The sequence below is a fragment of the Anomaloglossus baeobatrachus genome, chromosome 4 (assembly GCF_048569485.1).
Source record: "Anomaloglossus baeobatrachus isolate aAnoBae1 chromosome 4, aAnoBae1.hap1, whole genome shotgun sequence".
Classification (NCBI taxonomy): domain Eukaryota; kingdom Metazoa; phylum Chordata; class Amphibia; order Anura; family Aromobatidae; genus Anomaloglossus; species Anomaloglossus baeobatrachus.
In genome coordinates this window covers 44,560,515-44,584,622 of record NC_134356.1, presented here as the reverse complement: position 1 = coordinate 44,584,622, position 24,108 = coordinate 44,560,515, and the positions used below count along the sequence as shown (strand labels likewise).

Sequence of the window (24,108 nt, the reverse complement as noted above, 5' to 3'; positions counted from 1 at the left end):
TGAGGTGCCTAAACAATGGAGCTCCCCCACAAGTGACCCCATTTTGGAAACTAGAGCCCTCAAATAATTTTTCTAGATGTTTGGTGAGCACTTTGAACACCTGGGGGCTTCACAGAAGTTTATAGCGTTGAGCCGTGAAAAGAAAAAAAAAATTTTTTACCACAAAACGGTTGCTTCAATTAGGTAGCTTTTTTTTCACAAGGGTAACAGGAAAAAATGCACCATAAAATGTATTGTGCATTTTCTCCTGAGTACGCAGATACATCATATGTGGTGGAAAGTAATTGTTTGGGCGCATGGCGGGGCTCAGAAGAGAAGGAGCGCCATTTGACAGCAAAATTGGTTGGAATCATTAGCGGACGCCATGTCACGTTTGGAGACCCCCTATGGTGCCTAAACAGTGGAGCTCCCCCACAAGTGACACCATTTTGGAAACTAGAGCCCTCAAATAATTTTTCTAGATGTTTGGTGAGCACTTTGAACACCTGGGGGCTTCACAGAAGTTTATAGCGTTGAGCCGTGAAAAGAAAAACATTTTTTTTTACCACAAAACGGTTGCTTCAACTAGGTAGCTTTTTTTTTCACAAGGGTAACAGGAAAAAATGCACCATAAAACGTATTGTGCATTTTCTCCTGAGTACGCAGATACCTCATATGTGGTGGAAAGTAATTGTTTGGGCGCATGGCGGGGCTCAGAAGAGAAGGAGTGCCATTTGACTTTTCAAACGCACAGACGCAGTGCACTGATCGGTCGCTGCAGGACGCACGGTCGGATGCGATAAAAAAAGCGTCGGGGATACGTAAAAAAAAAAGTCACGCCAAAAATTGACCATGGATGCAGATATGTTATGTGCATCCCTGATCAGCGCTCGGCGGGACGCACGGACGGATGCGATACAAAAAGCGTCGGGAATACGGAAAAAAGTCACGCCAAAAATTGAGCAGGGATGCCGATCCGTTATCTGCATCCCTGATCAGCGCTCGGCGGGACGCACGGTCGGACGCGATACAAAAAGCGTCGGGAATACGGAAAAAAGTCACGCCAAAAATTGAGCAGGGATGCCGATCCGTTATCTGCATCCCTGATCAGCGCTCGGCGGGACGCACGGTCGGACGCGATACAAAAAGCGTCGGGAATACGGAAAAAAGTCACGCCAAAAATTGAGCAGGGATGCCGATCCGTTATCTGCATCCCTGATCAGCGCTCGGCGGGACGCACGGACGGACGCGATACAAAAAGCGTCGCGAATACGGAAAAAAGTCATGCCAAAAACTGACCACGGATGCAGATCCGTTATCTGCATCCCTGATCAGCGCTTGGCGGGACGCACGGACAGATGAAGTGTAAAAATGGACAGGATACAAGAAAAAAAAAAAAGTTATACTCACAGTACCAAGAGGATCACTGACCAGAAGAGTTGCAGAGGAACAAGAAGGCAGTGAGATAGACAGCTTTACACCAGCAGCAGGCAGGACGTTGGACAGATCAGCAGAAGGACCCAGCGATGGAGGCAGATGTGATCGGGCCAGTGAAGACCTCGGACGACCCGTGAAGGCAGGTAAGAGGACGTCGGGGGGGGCAGGGGGGGATGGGGAGAGGGGGGGGCAGAGGGGGGGGCAGATGGGGGGGGTTAGAGGGAGAGCAGAGGGGGCGGAGAAGCAAAGGCAGAAGGAAGGAACCTTGGAAGCAGATGACAGAGGAGGCAGGCAGATCGCGTGGGGAGCAGATCGGGATGCCGGGGGGCAGATCGGGGCGTATGGGGGCAGATCTGGGGGGGCACGGGCAGGGGCCTTCACGGGAGTGCGCAGGGGCCATCGCCGGAGCACAATACTTATCTTTGGAGCTGGCGCGGTGACAGCAGAGGCGGCGTCTGCGGCGGCAGCAGCGGTGGCGTGGTACCAAAAGTACCAGCCACTCCACGCTGCAGCCATGTTGGGGGAGGGTCCCCAGAGCAGTACAGGCCTGGGGAGGGCGGCCACCGGCAGATCAGACCGCCCCACTGCACACTGATTGGAGCGATTGCGCGTCATAGCACGATCGCTCCAATCAGTGCTGCAGGGGCTGGGGGCGGCATGTTTGAGGTCCACCTATGATATGCTGCAGCAGCTGCGGCATCTCATAGCTGGATCTCACAGGATCGCACTAATTCGGGCATTATTTTTGCCGAAATTAGTGCGATCGATGTGGTTGGCGGTTCAGATTTGAACAGCCAATCACATCGATCGTCGATAGGGGGTGGCGATGCCACCCCCCCTGGGGTCAAGCAAAGGTCCCCTGCTGTAAGAAACAGCAGGGGACATCATTTGAAAGCCGTTGCTATGGCCACGGCAATCAAATGAAGTTTAGGCAGTAAAATTACGTCCCTGGTCGTTAAGTCACGTTAAAATAGGACGTAATTTTACTGCCCGCGGTCGTGAAGGGGTTAATGCTTTGCCAGGCCTTTACAGCCGCAGCCTTCAGGTCTTGCTTGTTTGTGGGTCTTTCCGTCTTAAGTCTGGATTTGAGCAAGTGAAATGCATGCTCAATTGGGTTAAGATCTGGTGATTGACTTGGCCATTGCAGAATGTTCCACTTTTTTGCACTCATGAACTCCTGGGTAGCTTTGGCTGTATGCTTGGGGTCATTGTCCATCTGTACTATGAAGCGCCGTCCGATCAACTTTGCGGCATTTGGCTGAATCTGGGCTGAAAGTATATCCCGGTACACTTCAGAATTCATCCGGCTACTCGTCTGCTGTTATGTCATCAATAAACACAAGTGACCCAGTGCCATTGAAAGCCATGCATGCCCATGCCATCACGTTGCCTCCACCATGTTTTACAGAGAATGTGGTGTGCCTTGGATCATGTGCCGTTCCCTTTCTTCTCCAAACTTTTTTCTTCCCATCATTCTGGTACAGGTTGATCTTTGTCTCATCTGTCCAAGAATACTTTTCCAGAACTGAGCTGGCTTCATGAGGTGTTTTTCAGCAAATTTAACTCTGGCCTGTCTATTTTTGGAATTGATGAATGGTTTGCATCTAGATGTGAACCCTTTGTATTTACTTTCATGGAGTCTTCTCTTTACTGTTGACTTAGAGACAGATACACCTACTTCACTGAGAGTGTTCTGGACTTCAGTTGATGTTGTGAACGGGTTCTTCTTCACCAAAGAAAGTATGCGGCGATCATCCACCACTGTTGTCATCCGTGGACGCCCAGGCCTTTTTGAGTTCCCAAGCTCACCAGTCAATTCCTTTTTTCTCAGAATGTACCCGACTGTTGATTTTGCTACTCCAAGCATGTCTGCTATCTCTCTGATGGATTTTTTCTTTTTTTTCAGCCTCAGGATGTTCTGCTTCACCTCAATTGAGAGTTCCTTAGACCGCATGTTGTCTGGTCACAGCAACAGCTTCCAAATGCAAAACCACACACCTGTAATCAACCCCAGACCTTTTAACTACTTCATTGATTACAGGTTAACGAGGGAGACGCCTTCAGAGTTAATTGCAGCCCTTAGAGTCCCTTGTCCAATTACTTTTGGTCCCTTGAAAAAGAGGAGGCTATGCATTACAGAGCTATGATTAAACCCTTTCTCCGATTTGGATGTGAAAACTCTCATATTGCAGCTGGGAGTGTGCACTTTCAGCCCATATTATATATATATATAATTGTATTTCTGAACATGTTTTTGTAAACAGCTAAAATAACAAAACTTGTGTCACTGTCCAAATATTTCTGGACCTAACTGTACACTCAGTTTGGCCAAAAGCTATCTCTTCTCGCTATCATGAACTCATGTATGCTCAAATTGACCAACAGCTATCTCTCTTTGCTCCTTTATACACATATACGCTCAGTTTGGCCAACAGCTATCTCTCCTCGATCCCCTGTACACCTGTACACTCAGTTTGCTTAACAGCTATCTCTCCTCTCTCTCCTGTACACTCAGTTTGGCCAAAAGCTACCTCTTCTCGCTACCATGAACTCATGTACGCTCACTTTAGCCAACAGCTGTCTTTCCTTGTTCCCCTGTACACATATACGCTCAGTTTGGCCAACAGCAGCTATCTCTTCTCGCTCTCCTGTACACATATACACTCAGTTTGGCCAACAGCTATTTAACCTTGCTCCCCTGTACACATATATGCTCGTTTTGGCCAACAGCTATCTCTCTTTGTAGTTTGGCCAACAGCTATCTCACCTCGCTCTCCTGTACACATATACACTCAGTTTGGCCAACAGATGTCTCCTTGGTCTCCCATACACATGGGCACTCAGATTGGCCAACAACACCTATCTCACCTCACCAGATATTCTCTTTCTGAAAACAAAAACTGCCTTTTCCCCAAAATTTACTGTACTGTTGAGTGTAGCGTCACAATGGCCGGCCAGACCTGTCGATATTGCCATTTTTTTCAGTTTGCTAGATCAACAAGCCTTGAAAAAATGACGAGATATATGCTGAAAACAGTTGTCACTTCCCTGCCCCAACTCTTCTTTCCTATCTTTCCAGAGTACACAGCAGGCAGCAATAAAGAGCATAAAAGAAGGAACCCTGCAAATTTATGCATAAGAAATTAATAATTGAAATAAAATTAAATTATGAGAATTTTATTTAAATATTATTATTTTTCTGATCTGATTTTTTTTTTTTCTGGCCAGTCGTCTCCATGTGTGGTTCCTTCTCTTGCTCATCTATTGATTTATAAGGTAAGCAGGTAAGCTTTCATGAGACCTGCTGCGCCGTGTACTAGGGACGTGCCAGCCTGCCCCAAGCTTCTCTCCTGGAACACTCCAACATTCCTCAAACCTGTAAATCATTCTAGGCGCAGGTTCATCTGCCAAGATCAGTAATCACATGAGCTTCTGTCTTCTGCCAAAGAGAAGGCTACTAGAATTGTAGAGAGACTTGTTTACTTTATCTGCAAACTTCTTTACTAAATGTAGCAGAACTAAGTGAGCTAATCACAGAATCGGTGTGCTTAACGCAGCAGGTCTCTTACATGTACAATGCTCACTCATGTATCTGATCCGTTTTATTGCAGCTTAGTAGCATCCACACATTTTCCTCCTTCATTATAAGCAGCTGTATCGTGTGATCACAGTCTGATTACCATTCCAGTACCTACTGCTGAAGATATCATGTCTGCGTTGTACAAGGGGTCAGTAGTATAGTAAGTGAGTTCATACAGTGATTGCCTGTAGAGTTGTAAAACTTCCCTGACTGACACTGACGGTCTCTACACCATCTGTGCGTGTTGTATGCAGAGTCTTCAGTGTATCCTCCTCTGCCTCCTTCTTGTGAAAGGTAACAGTAAGAGAGCTATCACAAGCAGGAGGCAGAGGGGATATAGCTGCTTCACATAGGATACACTGGTCGTTTGTGCGTCACGGGCAATTAGTGCGCACAAAGTTGTTAACCCCCCCGTCACACGTACTTACCTCCCGGGCGACGTCGCTGTGGGCGGCGAACATCCACTTCCTGAAGGGGGAGGGACATTTGGCGTCACAGCGACGTCATACGGCAGCCAGCCAATAGAAGCGGAGGGGCGGAGATGAGTGGGACGTAACATCCCGCCCATCTCCTTCTTTCCGCATTGCCGGCGGGACGCAGGTAAGCTGTGTTCGTCGCTCCCGGGGTGTCACATGGAGCGATGTGTGCTGCCACGGGAGCGACGAACAACCGGAGCACAGAAGGAGGAACGAGATTATGAAAATGAGCAACATGTCAACGATGAACGAGAAGGTGAGTATTTCTGCTCGTTCATAGGTGTCACACGATGCGATATCTCTGATGATGCTGGATGTGCGTCACTAACGACGTGACCCCGACGACATATCGCCAGATATATCGTACCGTGTGACGCCCGCAAAAGGCCGCCATACACATTAGACTAACTTCAGACCTACTCAACTATCCCACAACATGGGAAAGATCCAACATATCCGATTTTGCAGTGTTGATCCTTGAATAGCCACTGCACCAGAGGAGTCTGGCCATGTCTGTTTTTTATAGAAAACAAATGGGGACTCCTGTATATGGAGGAGTTGGGAAAGATAGCTTTTGGCCAAACGATTGGCTGATCTTTAGTTTGGCCAACAGCTGGGGACAAGTTGGAATACCCAGCATAGCCACCACTAAGTAGACTGTATACTGTAGACAGAGCAATGTAAACAATGGAGATGATGCAGCACTTGCTACATCACAGCCCCTTCAGGTATGCCGAGAGGACCCCCACCAATTTATTACATCAGGGCAGTGCAATATACCTTTATCCACAACCCCACCTCTGTTTACTATTGATGTGACCCCTGTACCTCTTTTCCTTTTGACCACACGAGTTTCCTCCTTGTTTTTATTATTTACCATGTCGCTATCTATTATCTTTGAAAAAGATCTGGATTTTATAGATGGATCTCTAGACTCCAGTGTTCCTTTTGCAGGACTAAAGGGGGCTTTACATGCAACGACATCGCTAACGAGGGCAGATGTGCGTCATGAATTCCGTGACCCCAACAACATCTTGTTAGCGATGTCGTTGCGTGTAACGGGGCCTTAACTCCCCCACCACCAATTTAATGTTGGTCTCTGTTAGGCCAGTGAACTCATTTTCCGCTTTTATAATCTGCAATTTTTAGTCTTAGAATGGGATCTACGGTAGAATATAAACTAGAAGACAGTGAAGAGATCAGATGTGAACATAAGGGTCAAGGGTTTTCATGGGTCAGAAACCTTCCAAAAATCCTACTTCACAACTCCGGAATATGAGTCAGGATGCTGGACTCTGTCTGAATACAAATTATTCTTGCAGGTAACATTCAGGAAACCTTAAGAAGAGCTGTTCTCTGGGAAACTTCTTTGGCACCTGGGAGATTTGCCAACTCTTTGGGGAGTTTGGGAGAGTTGGCACGTATTGCCCTTGGCAGAAATGCACACAGAAGATTTGGCAGAGAATTTTCTTGTTTGCTGTACTTGTGTATTTTCTTCCTAAAGGGGGTGAGACCAATCTGCCCTCCCAAAGAGGGTAAGACCAATCTGTCCTCCCAAAGGCGGTGAGACCAATCTACCCTCCCAAAGAGGGTAAGACCAATCTGTCCTCCCAAAGGGGGTGAGACCAATCTGCCCTCCCAAAGAGGGTAAGACCAATCTTCCCTAACAAAGGGGTGAGACCAATATGCATTCCCAAAGAGGGTAAGACCAATCTGTCCTCCCAATGGTGGTGAGACCAATCTGCCCTCCCAAAGGGGTGAGACAAATCTGCCCTCCCAATGGTGGCGAGACCAATCCACCCTCCCGAAGAGGGTAAGACCAATCTGCCCTCCCAAAGGGGATGAGTCCAATCTGCCCTTCCAACGGGAGTGAGACCAATTTGCACCATTCCCTCCATCTCAAGAGATTCACACTACTACTATGGTTCTTCGAGCTACAGCTGAACCAGGGCAGTAACAACCTCCCTTGGAGGGCACTCCAGTTCAGGGTTATAGCTATAAGAGTCGCAAAGTTAAGAAAGGCCATATAAGAAGGCATCAGTATTATGGTATCGGTGACACAGATTCTGCACGGGGGCCTGAGAGATATAGTTTTGTCCTGGTCAAGTGAGGTCACTAATTATGGACGAGCGTGCTCAACACTGCTCGGTACTCAATCGAGTATTTAGGTCCTTGGGTACTCATGGTGTTCGACCGAGTATTGTGGGTGATTGGATGTGTCCTTCATAAAACCAGAAACTCAAGGACAACATCTGCAAGGAGCTTGTATGTTCTCCCCGTGATTTGCGTGGGTTTCCTCTGCGGTCTCGGTTTCCTCCCACATTACATAAAAAAAATATACTGATAGGGAATTTAGATTGTGAGCCCCAATGGGGACAGTGTTGCCAAAGTATGTAAAACGCTGTGGAATTAATAGCGCTATATAAGTCAATAAATATTATTATTACTATTATTATTATACGAAATTGTGAGATCCTATAATACATTCTGATGTCTGGTTTATGTCCAACTGAAGTCTACCATTAAATAGCTGAGGTAGACAAGTTCCTGATGATTTTGTTGTTTCTAACTTTCAGACTGAAGGTCAGAATCGCTTCTACCTGCTCAGCAAATACAAATGCCAAATCCCGTGCCTGTTAGTATTTATCTCTATAGACATACATTGAATTACACCTCGTGAACCATCAAATACCGCCAGGGTTAAACTATCTCCTAAAGCTGCGGTTGATAAAATGTTGAAAATGTTCCTCATTTAAAGGAGGTGTCAAAATGGGAAATCAATTTTGAAATATCTCTTATAGAATTTTGGTTTAACATGTGGGATGCCCATTTCAGATTTATTAATAGTAGAATTGATGTGAGTCAATTTACAGGACCCATGTCAGTAATCTGTGACCGCTAGATAGGAGTTCTGAGAACCGCCTTCCACCTGACGACAACCACAGCTCTTTATTTGATTAGATTGCCTGGTGTGACTTTCCATGTTAGGGTACCGTCTCACTAAACGATGTACCAGCGATTCCGATCACGATACAACCTGGTCAGGATCGCTGGTACGTCGCTACAGTGTCGCTAGTGAGCTGTCAAACAGTCAGATCTTCCCAACGACGCAGCAACAATACGGCGGTCGCTGGGACCCTGTCACATAGCACGATTAAAATCTTGATTAGTAATATAGGCGTGCATCTACATTACCTTTTCCGCGCCCCCTCTGCTCCGATTGGTGGTCGTAACTGCGTTGTGACTGGGCGGCCTTGCCTTTAGAGAAGGCAACATAATAGCGCTTCCATCCTTCTCCATCCTTGTCCATCCTACAGTCCCGATGCAGAATGGACTGTATTACGATCTGCTGCTACACGCGGTCCGGGACAAGTGAATTCAGCCCTCTGAAATGTACTGCGAATTAAAAGCCAGAACAGGGATGGAAGCGGCCAATCCGAACGCAGTAGCGATCACCAATCGGAACAGAGAGGGCGCGGAAAACAACGAAGATGTACACCTAAGTGAGTCGCAAACAAGGTCGTTGGGTAAGGTGTCAAACACACCGATGCGTGCTGCCCTGCGGGAGCCCGATGACCAAAAAATGAACCAGAACAGTGTGTAACGATCAGTGATTTCACAGCAGGGGCCAGGTCGCTGCTTAGTGTCACAGACAGCGAGATCGCTGATGAGGTCACTGGTACGTCACAAAACCTGTGACTCTGCAGCAATCTCGCTATGTGAGAAGTACCCCTAAGTGACACCACAACAATGATGATGCTCCAGGCCTACTAATCAAAAGAAGAGCCATGGATGCTTGGAGGAAGGAAGGCCACAAATTACTGACATGGTCAATAGACTAGATCCTACGAATTGATTCGTACTAACTAACTATTTACCATAGCAAAGGGTGGCTACAAAAAAATATCTTACAATGGAGATAAAGCTTGTTCTTTCGGAACTTTACAACATTGTCAAAGTAGGTTACTGTACTTTTCAAAAACTTTTGACATGACCTAATTACTAGGTTTGATCAGTGGGGGTCTGTGTGCCGAGACCTCACCAAATAGAGAAACATAGAGGCAAAATTGCTTAGACGGGTGCATGTGGTTAGCGCATGAAATGTCTACTGTCTACTGAATCTGTCCTCATCTAACCCCTTCCTCTCTGAGCTTCTGCCTCTTTGTTAAAAAGATTGGTATTTGTCTCCACACACAGAAACCCACCAGTTAAAACAGACGTCCTCAGTCTTTCTAACCTTGAGAGCCACATTCAACTTTGAAAGATGGTCGCGAGCCACATCCATCCACTGCCCAGTAGTGACACCCAAAGCCTCCATTACTGGTATAAAGACGGCCAAAGATTTTCCACAGAAATCATACCAAGGCAGTATGCCAAGATCCATGGATTCCTACCTTACCCCCATTTGGATCTGCTCTTCTGTGTGGGGCTACTCAAAAAAGTCACCATCTGGAGACCTGCTCTTCATAGCTGTTTACTAGACCTGATGCTTATCCACCAAGCCACAGGTTAGGGACCCATAATTTAAAAGTTCACTTTGACATTACAAAAGTTTTTTGAAAGTGCAACGATGACTCTTTAAGTGATTGGAATTGGCCACTAAACTGAATGAAAGTTGTATAGTCTACTTGGTGCGGATGTCATTTTATGGATCTATCCTCGAATTCCAGACATTTTTGTATTTTAATAAATCTTAATTGTCTCCCATAATTTCTGTCTTCGGGAATCTAAGAAGTAAGTTTTTTCCTTGTGGAGAGTGACATGCTAGGTCTGACTGACAGTTTGAGGAGACTTAAACACCTTGCATGCGTCTCTGGGAAATTAACCCCAGTGCCACGTATTGGATGTAGTAATCCTAAAAGTCAACATGTACTCTTTAACGAGCCCTGCCATATGACTTATGATATAAGCCAAACCAGAATCTCAATATGCAGACACTGTGTTTCAGAGTATTGCCCCTCATCAGCGCAAATTATGAGATCTGATTTGGCTATGTGAAAGGCTCAGATTGGGATCTAAGAGGTAAGATTTCTCTTTGTGGAGAGTGACATGCCACGTCAGGCCTGCCAGTATGAGGAGAGCTAAATGCCTTGCATGCTCCTTTGGAAAATTATAATATGCAAATTGCCTCTTCAGAGAGGAAGAACACTTGAACCCTAGTGGCACCTATTGTAAATAATAATCCTAAAAGTCAATATGGACTTTTTAACGAGCCTTGCCATATGAATAAGGATACAGTGGGTACGGGAAGTATTCAGACCCCTTTAAATTTTTCACTCTTTGTTTCATTGCAGCAATTTGGTAAATTCCTCATTAATGTACACTCTGCACCCAATCCCCCATCTTGACTGAAAAAAAAAAAATGTAGACATTTTTGCAAATTTTTCTAAACAAGAAAAACTGAAATATTACATAGTCATAAGTATTCAGTCCCTTAGCTCAGACACTCATATGTAACTCACATGCTGTCCATTTCCTTGTGATTTTCCTTGAGATGGTTCTACTCCTTCATTGGAATCCAGCTGTGTTTAATTAAACTGATAGGACTTTATTTGGAAAGGCGCACACCTGTCTATATAAGACCTCACAGCTCACAGTGCATGTCACACCAAATGAGAATCATGAGGTCAAAGGAACTGCCCAAGGAGCTCAGAGACAGAAATGTACAAATCTGGCCAAGGTTACAAAAGAATTTCTGTAGTACTCAAGGTTCCTAAGAGCACAGTGGCCTCCAAAATACTTAAATGGAAGACGTTTGGGACCACCAGAACTCTTGCTAGACCTGGCCGTCCAGCCAAACTGAGCATTCGTGGGAGAAAGGCCTTGGTGAGAGAGATAAAGAAGAATCCCAAGATCACTGTGTCTGAGCTCCAGAGATGCAGTAAGGAGATGGGAGAAAGTTCCACAAAGTCAACTGCAGCCCTCCACTAGTTGAGCCTTTATGCCAGAGTAGCCCGATGGAAGCCTCTCCTCAGTGCAATTCATATGAAAGCCCGCATAGTGTTTGCAAAAAACCCCCAAAGACATGAAGGATTCCAAGACTATGTGAAATAAGATTCTCTTGTCTGATGAGACGAAGATATAAGTTTTTGGTGATAATTCTAAGCGGTATGTGTGGACAAAACCAGGCACTGCTCATCACCTGCCAAATACAATCCCAAAAGTGAAACATGGGGGTGGCAGCATCATGCTATGGGGGTGTTTTTCAGCTGTAGGGACAGGACGACTGGTTGCAATTGAAGGAAAGATGAATGTGGCCAAGTACAGAGATATCCGAAGAAAATCTCATCCAGAGTGCTCTGGACCTCAGACATGGCCAAAGGTTCACCTTCCAACTAGACAATGACCCTAAGCACACAGCTAAAATAATAAAGGAGTGGCTTCAAAACAACTCTGTGCCCATCCTTGACTGGCCCAGCCAGAGCCCTGACCTAAACCCAATTGAGCATCTCAGGAGAGACCTGAAAATGGCTATCCACAAACTTTCACCATCCATTGCATCATTCCCAAGAAGACACATGGCTGTACTAGCTCAAAAGGGTGCTTCTACTCAATACTGAGCAAAGGGTCTGAATACTTATGACCATGTGATATATGATATTTCAGTTTTTCTTGTTTAATAAATTTGCAAAAATTTCTACATTTCTGGGTTTATTTCTCTCAAGATGGGGTGCAGAGTGTACATTAATGAGAAAAAAAAATGAACTTTTTTGAATTTAACTAATGGCTGCAATGAAGCAAAGAGTGACAAATTTAAAGGGGTCTGAATACGTTCCATACCCACTGTATAAACCAAATCAGAATCTCAATATGCAGATGGAGCACCCCACGGGGTCTGAGGAATACTAGTCACCGGGTCGGTGAGGAATCAGAGGATCTCACGGGTGGCCCTGGCCGGTTTCGTGACCCCAAGGTATCCACAAAAAGGGGAAGAGGATGTGGAGAAGGATGATGGGATGATGAGGGTATTGGAAGTAGTAGTTGTGTCGTGACACCACCTGTGGTGTGCGGCCAGGGAATAGCCGTCGCTGTGGGTGCTGTCCTCTGTGGCCGATGGTGTCACAGCTGGGATGGTTCAGCTCCCCACAGGTAGAGCTAGGCCCCAGGGAGGATGATGGAGGTGGTGGTGACTGTTGACGTCAGAGTGCGGGGCGCCGGCAATGAAGGGCTGATTCAGTAGTTGCGGTTCAAGGTTTTTACTTACTGTCCGGTTGCAGCCCTAGGAATGCTGGTCTCTGCCGTGATGGGCCCCAGCCGATCCCGGATAATTCGGAGGTCACCGTCGGTGTTCTGGATTGTGGGTCCTTCCTTCTTGCACTTTCTATGTGGATCCCCGTGACCTAAAGTGCTTGGGGACCTCTGTTCGATGTTAACGTTCCCGTCCCATATGCAGGCAGTGCGAGTCCGTTTGGGGCTTGACCGTGATCACGACTCTGGGCTCTATGTTGCTACTGTGCTCCGGGATCTGGTGGTGGCCAGAGAGACTTGAAATCCCCCTGTCCGTCGGATTCTGGTGGTGCAACTTAAAATATATGCCACCCTAAGGCTCCGTACCCTGAACTGTACCGGTCCTGAGGGAGCAACTAAGCTCTCCCCTTGGCGACCGTATTTATTCCTGTCTCCCGCTGATTCCACTGGTAAGCTCTCCCGTTTTCTTCCTCAACCTCTGTCAGGGGATGTCACCCCTCTCTTCCCGGGTACCTGTCACTAGTGAGTGGATGCCACAGTTTTTGGTGGCAAGCCTTAAGACCCAACCCTAGCCCGGTCCCCAGTGGGGAGGGCAACCTATGGGTATTTATGGAATGTTTGGATGTGGAACCGGCATCAACCTCCTCAATACCCGGGATTAGTACCGCACCATAAGTGAGGTGCAGTACCAAGTGGCGACTGAAGCCACACAGACATCGTGTTTCGGGGTATTGCCCCTTATCAGTACAAAGTATGAGATCTGATTTGGCTATGTGATAGGCTAAGATTGGGATCAAAAAGGTAAGTTTTCTTCTTGTGGAGAGTACCAGGTTTGGCATGCCAGTATGAGGAGACTTAAATAGATTACTTGTTCCTCTGGGAAATGAAATATGCAAATTGCCTCTTTAGAGTGGAAGAAGACTCAAAACCTAGGGCCAGCTTTGGATATAGCAATCCTAAATATCAATATCGACCCTTTAACAAGCCTTGCCATATGACAGGATATAAGCCAAACCAGAATCTCAATTTGCAGACATTGTGTTTCAGGGTATTGCCCCTCATCAATGCAAAGTATGAGATCTGATTAAGCTAGCTGAGAGACTAAGATTGGGATCTAAGAGGTAAGTTTTCACCTTGTGGAGAGTGACATGCCAGGTCTGGCATGCCAGTGAGTAGACCTAAACGCCTTTCATGCTCCTCTGGGAAGTTAAATATTCAAATTGCTTATACTTTGCACTGATGAAGGGAAATTACCCGAAACACGTGTCTGCAAATTGAGATTCTGCTTTGGCCTATATCTTAAGTCACATGACAAGGCTCGTCAAAAGGTTGATATTGGCTATTGGCTTTTAGGATTGCTACTTGAAATAGGTGCCACTAGAGTTCAAGTCTTCCTCCTCTCTGAAGAGGCAATTTGCATATTTATCTTCTGGAATAAAACTTTAGCTGAACTCCAGACATCTCTGTCTGTGAAATGTCTTTGTGATGTTTACACCCTATCACAGTGGTTAATTTTCCTGAATGATAGCTGTGGTGCACACTCTTCCACTTAAAGGTATACTCCCATCTATAGATTGGGGTCTGGGATCTTGAAGAATAGTGGCAGCCATGGCAGTTGAACCCCTTCTAGTTCCTAGTGATATCATTTCTATAGTAGAAAACCCCTTTAAGCCAATAGACTATATACAAATACTAAGGGCTTTCTTCTCTTTCCCTAGTGGTAAGCAACATACAGTGCCTTGAAAAAGTATTCATATCAATTTTTCATCCACAAACTTAAATGTATTTTATGTGCTATACCAACATTATGTAGCAAGTATTTGTAAAGTGTAAAGGAAATGATACCTGGTTTTCTAAATATTTTTAAAAAATAAATCTGAAAATTGTGCTGTGCATTTATATTCAGCCCCCTGTAGTCAGATACCCTTAAATTACCTCCAGAAGTCACCTAAATGGTAATTTGAGTCCACATGTGTGTGAGTTATTCGCAGTAAAACTACCGCTGTTCTGTGAAGGCCGCAGAGGTTTGTTTAAAAACATTAGGGATCAAATAGCATCATGAAAACCAAGGAACACACCGGACAGGTCAGGGATAAAGTTGTGGAAAAGACTGAGGCAGGGTTAGGTTATGAGAAATTGCCCAAGATTTGAACATATCACGGAGTTTTGTTTAATCCTGTCACGTCCCCATCGGAGTCCGCTCCTGCGACTTCTGCTCCGATCGCCAGACGACGCCATGTTCCCACCATGGATAGTGCTGGTGATGGGAGAGGAGTCAGTGCCCGTGGTTCTGCGGAGCACAGTGTCACGTCCCCACCGGAGTCCGCTCCTGCGACTTCTGCTCCGATCGCCAGACGACGCCATGTTCCCACCATGGATAGTGCTGGTGATGGGAGAGGAGTCGGTGCCCGTGGCTCTGCGGAGCACAGGCTCCGCTCATCCACTAGGCTGGGTTTCCCTGGAACCTGCAGAACCACTGGCTGACTGTAGGTGGCGTGTGTCTCCCTGCTGAAGTGGCCAACATTCACCTGCAGCCTATGGAAAGACACCACACCCTTCTTATTCCCTCTCCTGTCACATGACCACTGCCAGTGATAGTTCTGTACTCCTGGCTCATGTGCTGTTTGTATTGTGATTGCTGTGCGCTGACCTTGCTTGTGTTTGACTACCCTCCTGCCTGTCGTTTTTGTACCTTGCTGCCAGTTCCGGATTTGACCCCTGCTTTGTCTCCTTACTACGCCCTTGCCTGCCGATTCTGTTCCTGTTTTGCATCTCCTGGATTTTGACCCTGCCTGACGACCACGGACTACAGCCTGCCACAGGTAGCGATCTCTGAGGCTCTGTGTAATTCCAAATCCCTGTACAGGGATTAAAGGGGTGCAGAGTTCTTGGGGTCCTGCTTTTCACTAGATTCCCCTTACAGCCAGTCTGAGTCTGTGGCTCCTATCAGGCATTACAAATCCATCATCCAAGAATTGATGGAGTAAGACCTGCAAACCTACCAAGACATGGCTGTCCACCGAAACTGACATCACAAGCAAGGAGAGCACTAATTAGAGAAGCAGCCGAGAAGCCCATGGTCACTCTGGAGGAATTGTAGCGATCCACAGCTCAGGTGGGAGAATCTGTCTACATGACAAATATTAGTCGTATACTTCACAAATCTGGCCTTTATGGAAGAGTGGCTAGAAGGAAACTAATTTTGAAAGCAAAACATAAGAAGTCCCATTTACAGTTTGCAAAAAGCCATGTAGCATGTGGAAGAAAGGGCTCTTGTCAAATGAGACCAAAGTAAAACTTTTTGGGCTAAATGCAAAATAACATGGTGGTTGAATGCAAACGCTGTACATCACCCTGAAAACACCATCCCCACTGTCACACATGGTGGTGGCAGCATCATGCTGTGGGGAGGCTTTTCTTCAGCAGGGGCAGGGAAGCTTGTCAGGGGTGATGGGAATATGGATGGAACTAAATACAGGGCAATTCTGGAAGAAAACCTGTAAGAGGCTGCAAAAGACTTGATACTAGGGCATTGGTTCACCTTCCAGCAGGACAATGACCCTAAACATCCTGCTAGAGCTACAAGGGAGGATTTAGATCAGAGCATATTCCTGTGTGTGAGCGGCCCAGTCACAGTCCAGACCAAAATCCCATTGAGAATCTGGGACAAGACATAAATATTGCTGCTCACAGACGTCTCCATCCAATCTCACTGATCAAGAACGACTGTGCAAAGAAGAGGGGGCAAAAATTTCAGCCTTTAGATGAGCAAAGCTGGAGAGACGTCCCCCAAAAGACACAGCAGTAATTGCAGTAAAAGGTGGTCCTACAAAGTATTCACTCAGAGGGGCTGAATACAAATGCACGTCATGATTTTCATATTTTTAAAATATTTAGAAAACCATGTAGTTTTTCCGTTGCACATCACAAACACTTGCTGATTAGTGTTGGTATTTCACATAAAATCCCAATAAAATACATTTAAGTTTTGTTGCTGTAACGTGAAAAAATGTGCAAAAGTTCGCAGGGTATGAATATTTTTTCAAGTAACTGTATACACTTAATACATAAGAGCTGAATTCTTTATATTCCACTATTGCACCTTAAACTGTTCCACGAAAAGGCAATAGCTTAAATTTTACATAAATTTGTCATGTTTTTAAGTCTAGAGGCACATCATCAACTAAAAAGAAAACACTCAAAATTATAAAACGACATCTAGAGGCGCATCATCAACTAAAAAGAAAACACTCAAAATTATAAAACGACATCTAGAGGCGCATCATCAACTAAAAAGAAAACACTCAAAATTATAAAACGACATCTAGAGGCGCATCATCAACTAAAAAGAAAACACTCAAAATTATACAACGACATCTAGAGGCGCATCATCAACTAAAAAGAAAACACTCAAAATTATAAAACGACATCTAGAGCATATCATCATCTAAAAATAAATTAAAAATTATAAAAACAACAAAAAAGGAAGAAAATTGGAAAAGGAATGAATCAAAAGTAAAAGCTAAAACAAAACATTGAAATAATCGAAATGAAAATTTTTAAAACTTTAGAGACACATCAACTAAAAAGAAAACACTCAAAATTTTAAAATGACGTTTAGAGGCACATCATCAACTAATCAACTAAAAATGAATTAAAAATAATAAAATCGATAAAACAATGGAAAAGCAAAGAATTTAAGTAAAGGCTAAAACAAAACATTGAAATAATCGAAATGAAAATTTTTAAAACTTTAGATACACATCAACTAAAAAGAAAACACTCAAAATTATAAAACGACGTCTAGAGGCACATCATCAACTAAAACTAAATTAAAAATAATAAAATCGACGAAAAAATGGAAAATGAAAGAATTTAAGTGAAAGCTAAAACAAAACATTGAAATAATCGAAATGGAAATTTTTAAAACTTTAGAGACACATTATCAACTAATAGAAAGAATATAAAATCATAAAAAAAACATCTAGAGGCACATCATCACCTAATAGAAAGAATACAAAATCATAAAACAACAACATCTAGAGGCACATCATCAACTAATACAAAGAATACAAAATCATAAAACAACATCTAGAGGCACATCATCAACTAAAAATAAATAAAAAATTTAAATTAAAATGACAAAAAGGAAGAAAAATTGTAAAAGCAATGAATCAAAAGTAAAAGCTAAAAAAAACCCCAAACATTTAAATAATCAAAAATCTTAAATCTGCATAATTCAAAGTAAAAAAATAAAAAAAATAATTAATTAAAAAAAAAGACAAAAGCAAGCCAAAAATCCAGGATTCTATAAATTAAATTTTATGTCTACTCCTTTTTTTTTTGCAGCTGCTCCTAGTTCTACAAAACGGATCAGTCTTTAATTATTATTGTTCATGAATTTTATGAAAAAAAAAAAAAATCTACTCTTCATTTCACAATGGATTTCACAATCTAAATTAGAAAAACACCTACTTCTTTAAAAGTTCTGTCCTGAAATTTTACAGCCAGTTGCCAAGAAATGCATTATATCGGGGCAAATTCGGTGTGCTATATGTGATTTATATAAATAAATTACCTTTTCGCTGTGGCTTGTTTATACTATTTCCTCTGCTTTGTAGACAATGAGTCGGCTTAGCTTCACGTAGTCTATGTAGCGACGGTGACGGCTGTGCTGGAAAATAAAAGAATCTTGAACTCCCAACAGCTGGGTCTCTTCAGCTCCTCCCACACTCAGCCATTTTTAAATCATGTGTGTTTATTTTTGTTTTTTTTTAACTTACTTTTTTCTTCCTTGCCGTAATATGCGGGAATGTAGCCAAGAAGAGTTTACTTCAACTGGGAGTTTGATTAAGACAATGGTTGTATTTTTATCTTTATCTTTCTTTTTTATTTGTTTGATTTATCTGTTACATCTTTTATTTTACTCATTTGAACTATTATTATTTATTTCTAAAACCCATTTTTTTATGTATTAAAAAAATAAAAAATATATTTTTAAGGATAACTATATTTTTATTTTAAACATCTGATAGTCCTCATAGCACATTTTTTTCATGTATTAAAAAAAATATTTTTAAGGATAACTAATTATTTTTAAATATTTTTTTAGCCCTCATTTAAGTTTTGTTTTTCTAAGATGTCCTGAGATCACCTCTAATCACTTAAACCATCTATTTATTTCTATTAGCTCCTTATTTTTTTGTTATTCAGAATTAGAAAAAACATGGCTGCTTTGTGCCAAAAACAGCACAAGTTGTGTTAGTCCCACTCAATTCAACGGAGCTGAGCTGCACTACCACAAATAACCAAAGGACAGGTATGGTGCTGTTTTGGTAGAAAGCAACCATGTGTTTCTAAATCTATGCAAATCTTTTAAGAAATTATTTTTAATTTTAGCATACAGATGCTAGTCTTTCTGAATTTAGCTGTGACGGCCATTTTGAATCCACCATTGTATTGAAGACTCTTAATTAACCAAATAACTGATAATGACTTGATAATTAACAGTATATACTGAGAAAAACAAATTATCAATATTTGTTTCAAGTTCTAACTTTTAGGGATTGGGTAAGGGAACTATAGTGCTTTTTCATGTATTTCCAGTATGTTCCGGAATCATATACTAAAGAAACATGAATAATTACATTTTACTATTGTTTTGGTCGCCAAGGAGCAGCAAGCGTCCTGTAGTGGACCCACTGAGCTGTGCACCAGACTCCCCTAGGGACTGTCAAGTGTAGCCCCAGGGGGCCTAAATGCACGACTGCCAGGACCAGTGGAGTCAGCTCTAATGGACAGGAGAATCTCTGAAGTCCAGTATGGAAGTGCACAGATGTAACAGCATGGACAAGGAATTACAGACGTGACAACACCCCGATGTAGTATCCCAGATATGGAAGCACGGAAGAGATGGCTCAGACATGGCAGTTCAGAAATGGTGACTCAGACGTGGAAGCACGGAGATGGTGATTTAGACGTAGCAGCACGGACGTGGTGACTCAGACATGACAGTATGGAGGTGGTGGTAGCAACTGGCTCTAGGTAGAGACACACATTAGTTGGTACAAGTAACTGGTACTAGAACACGTGACACAGACCTAGACACAGTAACAGGTATGGGACCTGAGAACTAGCATTTCACAAATGCGCACCATGACAACTGGGTAAAGCTGCTATCTTGGGCCGAATTGTAGTACAATAACCACATAAGCGAGGCCTCTGTGAAATTTCCTTTTTTTTATTATCTATGGTCAACAACCTAATATCCCTCTTTTGCTATCGACCACTTCTTGTATCCCTGCTGCTAATGCTCTCAGTAGGGATTTTTCCAAAATCTGGGTGCCCCCTAAATATGCTCTTAAGAAATCATCCGAGCGGATGAAAGACCATGTGGAAAAGAAACACAGAGATTCTTCACATTTCCATCCTGGGAATAAGATTTGGCTCTCCTTGAAATATATTTGTCTGAAGAATCTGTCTTATAAGTTGAGTCCACGCTACATAGGTCCATTTGAGGTCATCATTTGGATTAACGCTGTGTCCTACAAGTTGAAACATCCTGCTTCTTTACACATGCCCAACTCCTTGCATGTATCCCTCCTCAAGCCAGTCATCATGAGCTGCCTCTCCGATGACCCTTGTTCCACGCCTACTTTTGTCAGCTATGAAGATATCTTTGCGGTGAAGAACATCCTGGCCATGAAGAATATGAAAGGAAAAACCTTTTTCCTGGTTGACTGGAAAGGATTTGGTCCTGAAGAGAGAGATTGTGGGAGAACATTTACGCTCTTCTCCTGAAGAAATTCCTTTTGGGCCTGGTGAGGAAGGGGTGTAAGGAGGGGGTTCCTGTAACAGTAGTGTCCCAGCACTGTCTCATTCCCTCCACCCAGCAGGGATGCTGACGTAATCATGATTAAGGATGAAAACACACCAGAAACGCTTTGATGCATACTCCATTATAGCGGTTTCACTGTGAAAATTTTGATGTCCCGTGTACTTGAAATTCTCAAGAAATAAAGAAGCAACTGTTCATTTGAGCTGAACTTTCCTGTATTACTTACTCGATTATCAGGCCGGGGCTAAGCCTTTGTCCAGGATCTGAACAGAGAGTGGATACAGAAATTGTGAGCTGGATTTGTTGCTACTATTTTATTAGAGAATTGTGGACTTGCACAAGTCTGGTTCATCCTTGGGTGCATTTTCCAGATACCTGAAGATGCATCATTCATCTGTACTAACAATTATACGCAAGTACAAACAAGTTGGGAATGTTCAGCCATCATATCGCTCAGGAAATAGATGGGTTCTGTGTACCAGAGATGAATGTGCTTTGGTCAGACATGTGCATATCAACCCAAGAACAAAAGCAAAAGACCTTCTGAAGATGCTGGCAGAAGCTGGTAACATTGTGTCATTATCCACATTGAAATGAGTACTTTATCAACATGGGCTGAAAGGCCACTCTGCCAGGAAGAAGCTATTACTCCAAAAGAAACATAAAAAGCGAGATTAATGTTTGCAAAAGCACACAGGAACAAAGACCTTACTTTTTAGAGACATTTCCTGTGGTCTGACGAAACTAAAATTGAACTGTTTGGCCATAATAACCATTGTCACGTTTGGAGGAAAAAGAGAGAAGCTTTCAAGCCTAAAAACACCATCCCAACTGTGAAACATGGTGGTGATAGCATCATGTTGTGGGGTTGTTTTGCTGCAGAAGGGACTGGTGTACTTCACAAAATAGATGGCATCATAAGGAAAGAAGATTATGTGGCAATACTGAAGAAACATCTCAAGACATCAACCAAGAACTTAAAGCTTGCGAGGAAATGAGTATTCCAAATGGACAATGACCCGAAGCATACTGCCAAACTGGTTACAAAGTGGCGTAAGGATGACAAAGTTAATGTTTTGGAGTGGCCATCGCAAAACCCTGATCTCAGTCCTATTGAAAATTTATGGGCAAAGCTGAAAAGGCAGGTGCGAGCAAGGCGATCTACAAACATGGCTCAGTTACACCAGTTCTGTCAGGAGGAATCAGCCCAAATTCCTACCAACTATTATGGAAAGTTTGTGGAAGGAGATCCAAAATGTTTGACTCAAGTCACACAGTTAAAGGACAATGATACCAAATACTAATGAAATGTATATAAACTTTTGACTTTGCGGAATATAATAAAAATGGCTTAAAACTTTCTCTCTCTCTCATTATTCTGGTGTGCCGTCCCCGTGTCAGCTCGGATCCGGATCCGCGGTGGCTCGAGGGGCATCCGGACCCAGGGGTCGTGCGGCCACCCAAATGAAGGGGGGGTATTTACAGGAAGTATGGTATATTGAGAGTTCCTGACGCTACCTGTGGTAAGATGGAGTACCACCGCTGCGGCTGGGAGTACCCGGTGGCGATGGAGTGGGCAGCCAGGTGTTTAACCCCTCCACGGGTAGGGGGAATGCCCCGGGACTCGGTAATTGGGACAGGGAGGTGCCGTTGGGAGGTAAGGGTCACTTTCATACTCACTCAGTCCAATAACGCTGACACGAACAGCTTTAGTAAACCAAAGGTCTGGACACCGCTGCCACTGAGGGGGAGCACATTTTGTTCCCGTTTCTGGTGGTGTTGCTTGTTGGTCCGTGACCTTTTCCCGTGGCACCTTGTTTCTTTCTTGTTGGTCCCTGTAGCCTAAAACTAGTTTTGTCCCACTCCCCAGTATGGCTAACTGAGGGAGCTTGCTCTCAGGGTTCACGCTTGGGATTTCTTGGACCGTATTTGTGGAAAGTCCTACCCCTCTTATTACGCTAGTACCCCGATTTTGGAGTGGGTGGAGAGTGGATCTTGAAGGCTCCGTTCTCGTTGGGCAAATTGTCAGGTTGCCTTAAGTTACTCCCTGACCTAGGGTCCACGTACCACGTCGTGCCCCGGTCCCAGCCCGGTGATGGTACAAGGCCGTCGGCTGTCCTCCATGACAATGCCATGCCCCTTGTCACGATCCCCTGCGACCAGGGGTCCAGCTCCTACCAGGCCCAGACCAACGTCTGCTACCTAGTAGTTCCAAGGAGCCCAGCTCCTGACCTCCTTTTCACTTTCACCTCCAACTCTACACTCTATCTTTCTCTGACTGACTCCTGACCTCCCCTTAACCAACCCCCCAAGTGGGCGACCCTATTCCACTCAGGCCGTCCACTGGTGTGTCTAGTGGGTGTGGTGCAGAGTGTTCCTAGGATTTTGAATAGCTGGTTTTGGCAACACCATTTGTTAACGACCCGTAAGGAGGAGGTGGATATTGCACAGAAGGGCAGATTGCACAATACCCTGTGAGGACCTGATAGACCAGGGCGTTACACTGGCATTTGGCAAATCGAAATAATTTTGGTTCCTAATTGACCTAAAATGGGAAAGGTTTATTCTGATTTCATGTCAGATAGTGAGAAAAACCTGCAGGATGTGTCTTTATAGAGAGTGGAGGGAAAAACCTGCAGGTATTTCCCTCCGCTCTCTATACAGACACATCTGCAGGTTTTTCCCACCGCTCTCTATAAAGACACATCTGCAGATATGTCTTTATAGACAGTGGAGGGAAACTTCTGGTTTCAACTGTATATACATTATTACATGTGCAGCACCAGGGAATCAATAGTGCTCTAAAAATAAATAATAATAATAATAATGTCAGGAACTGGAAGAATAAGCCAATGGACATAAAAGACTGAATAATTAAAGAACTGGATTCCAGGGACTGGGAAAATATATTAATGGGGACTAGGGACCAAATGAATAAAGCACTGGACCCTAGTGACTGGGAAATCATTAATGCACTGGACACGAGGGACTGGAGAATAAAGCTCTAGAGACCAAGGACTGGCATAATAAATCATTGGATAAAGGGAACTGGAAAAAAAAAGAACTAGACACCAGGAACTAGAAAAATGAAGAACTGAACACCATGGACTGAGGTATCAAACCATGTCACGTATATCTGGAAAATTATATATTCGTATTATCATATAATGGTGGAGGAAGGGTGAACTAGATGGACCTAGCTCTTTTTTGAACCTAAGTAACTATGTGACTATGTAAGTATATTCTAATTTAGCCAAGGGTAATAGTTGCGGCTGGGTATGATGCCCTGTGCTATCAAAACACAAAATGTAGTATTTCTGATTTTGATATAACACAGGTGAAGTTTTATTTCCCTCTCAGCAACATCCTAGAATTCCGATGATACAGCTGCCGGCTCCGGCGCGGGGAGGGTGGACCTCTCCCAACGAGGATAATTTACTGTAATGTTTCTGTGACAGGAACCGCTCTCTGAGGCGAGAAGAGGGGAGTTCCAGATTGATAATCTCACCAGAGAGTTCATATATCCAGGTGGGAGAAAACACCCGGACAGTTTACAACTCACTCCATTAGCGCTGACCTTTACACTACCAGTGTTATATACACTGGAAACC

At 43.9% G+C, this 24,108-nt stretch overlaps 1 protein-coding gene across 1 annotated transcript in view; it reads right to left on the bottom strand.

The window, feature by feature from the left end:
* The window catches only part of LOC142303138 (matrix metalloproteinase-21-like), a 119,779-nt gene extending 101,479 nt beyond the window's left edge, over window positions 1–18,300 (bottom strand). The window contains exon 1 of the mRNA XM_075344286.1: window positions 18,239–18,300. The gene's annotated coding sequence lies outside the window, so the exon portion shown is untranslated. The remainder of the gene's footprint in view (window positions 1–18,238) is intronic.
* Between the last annotated feature and the right edge of the window lie 5,808 nt (window positions 18,301–24,108).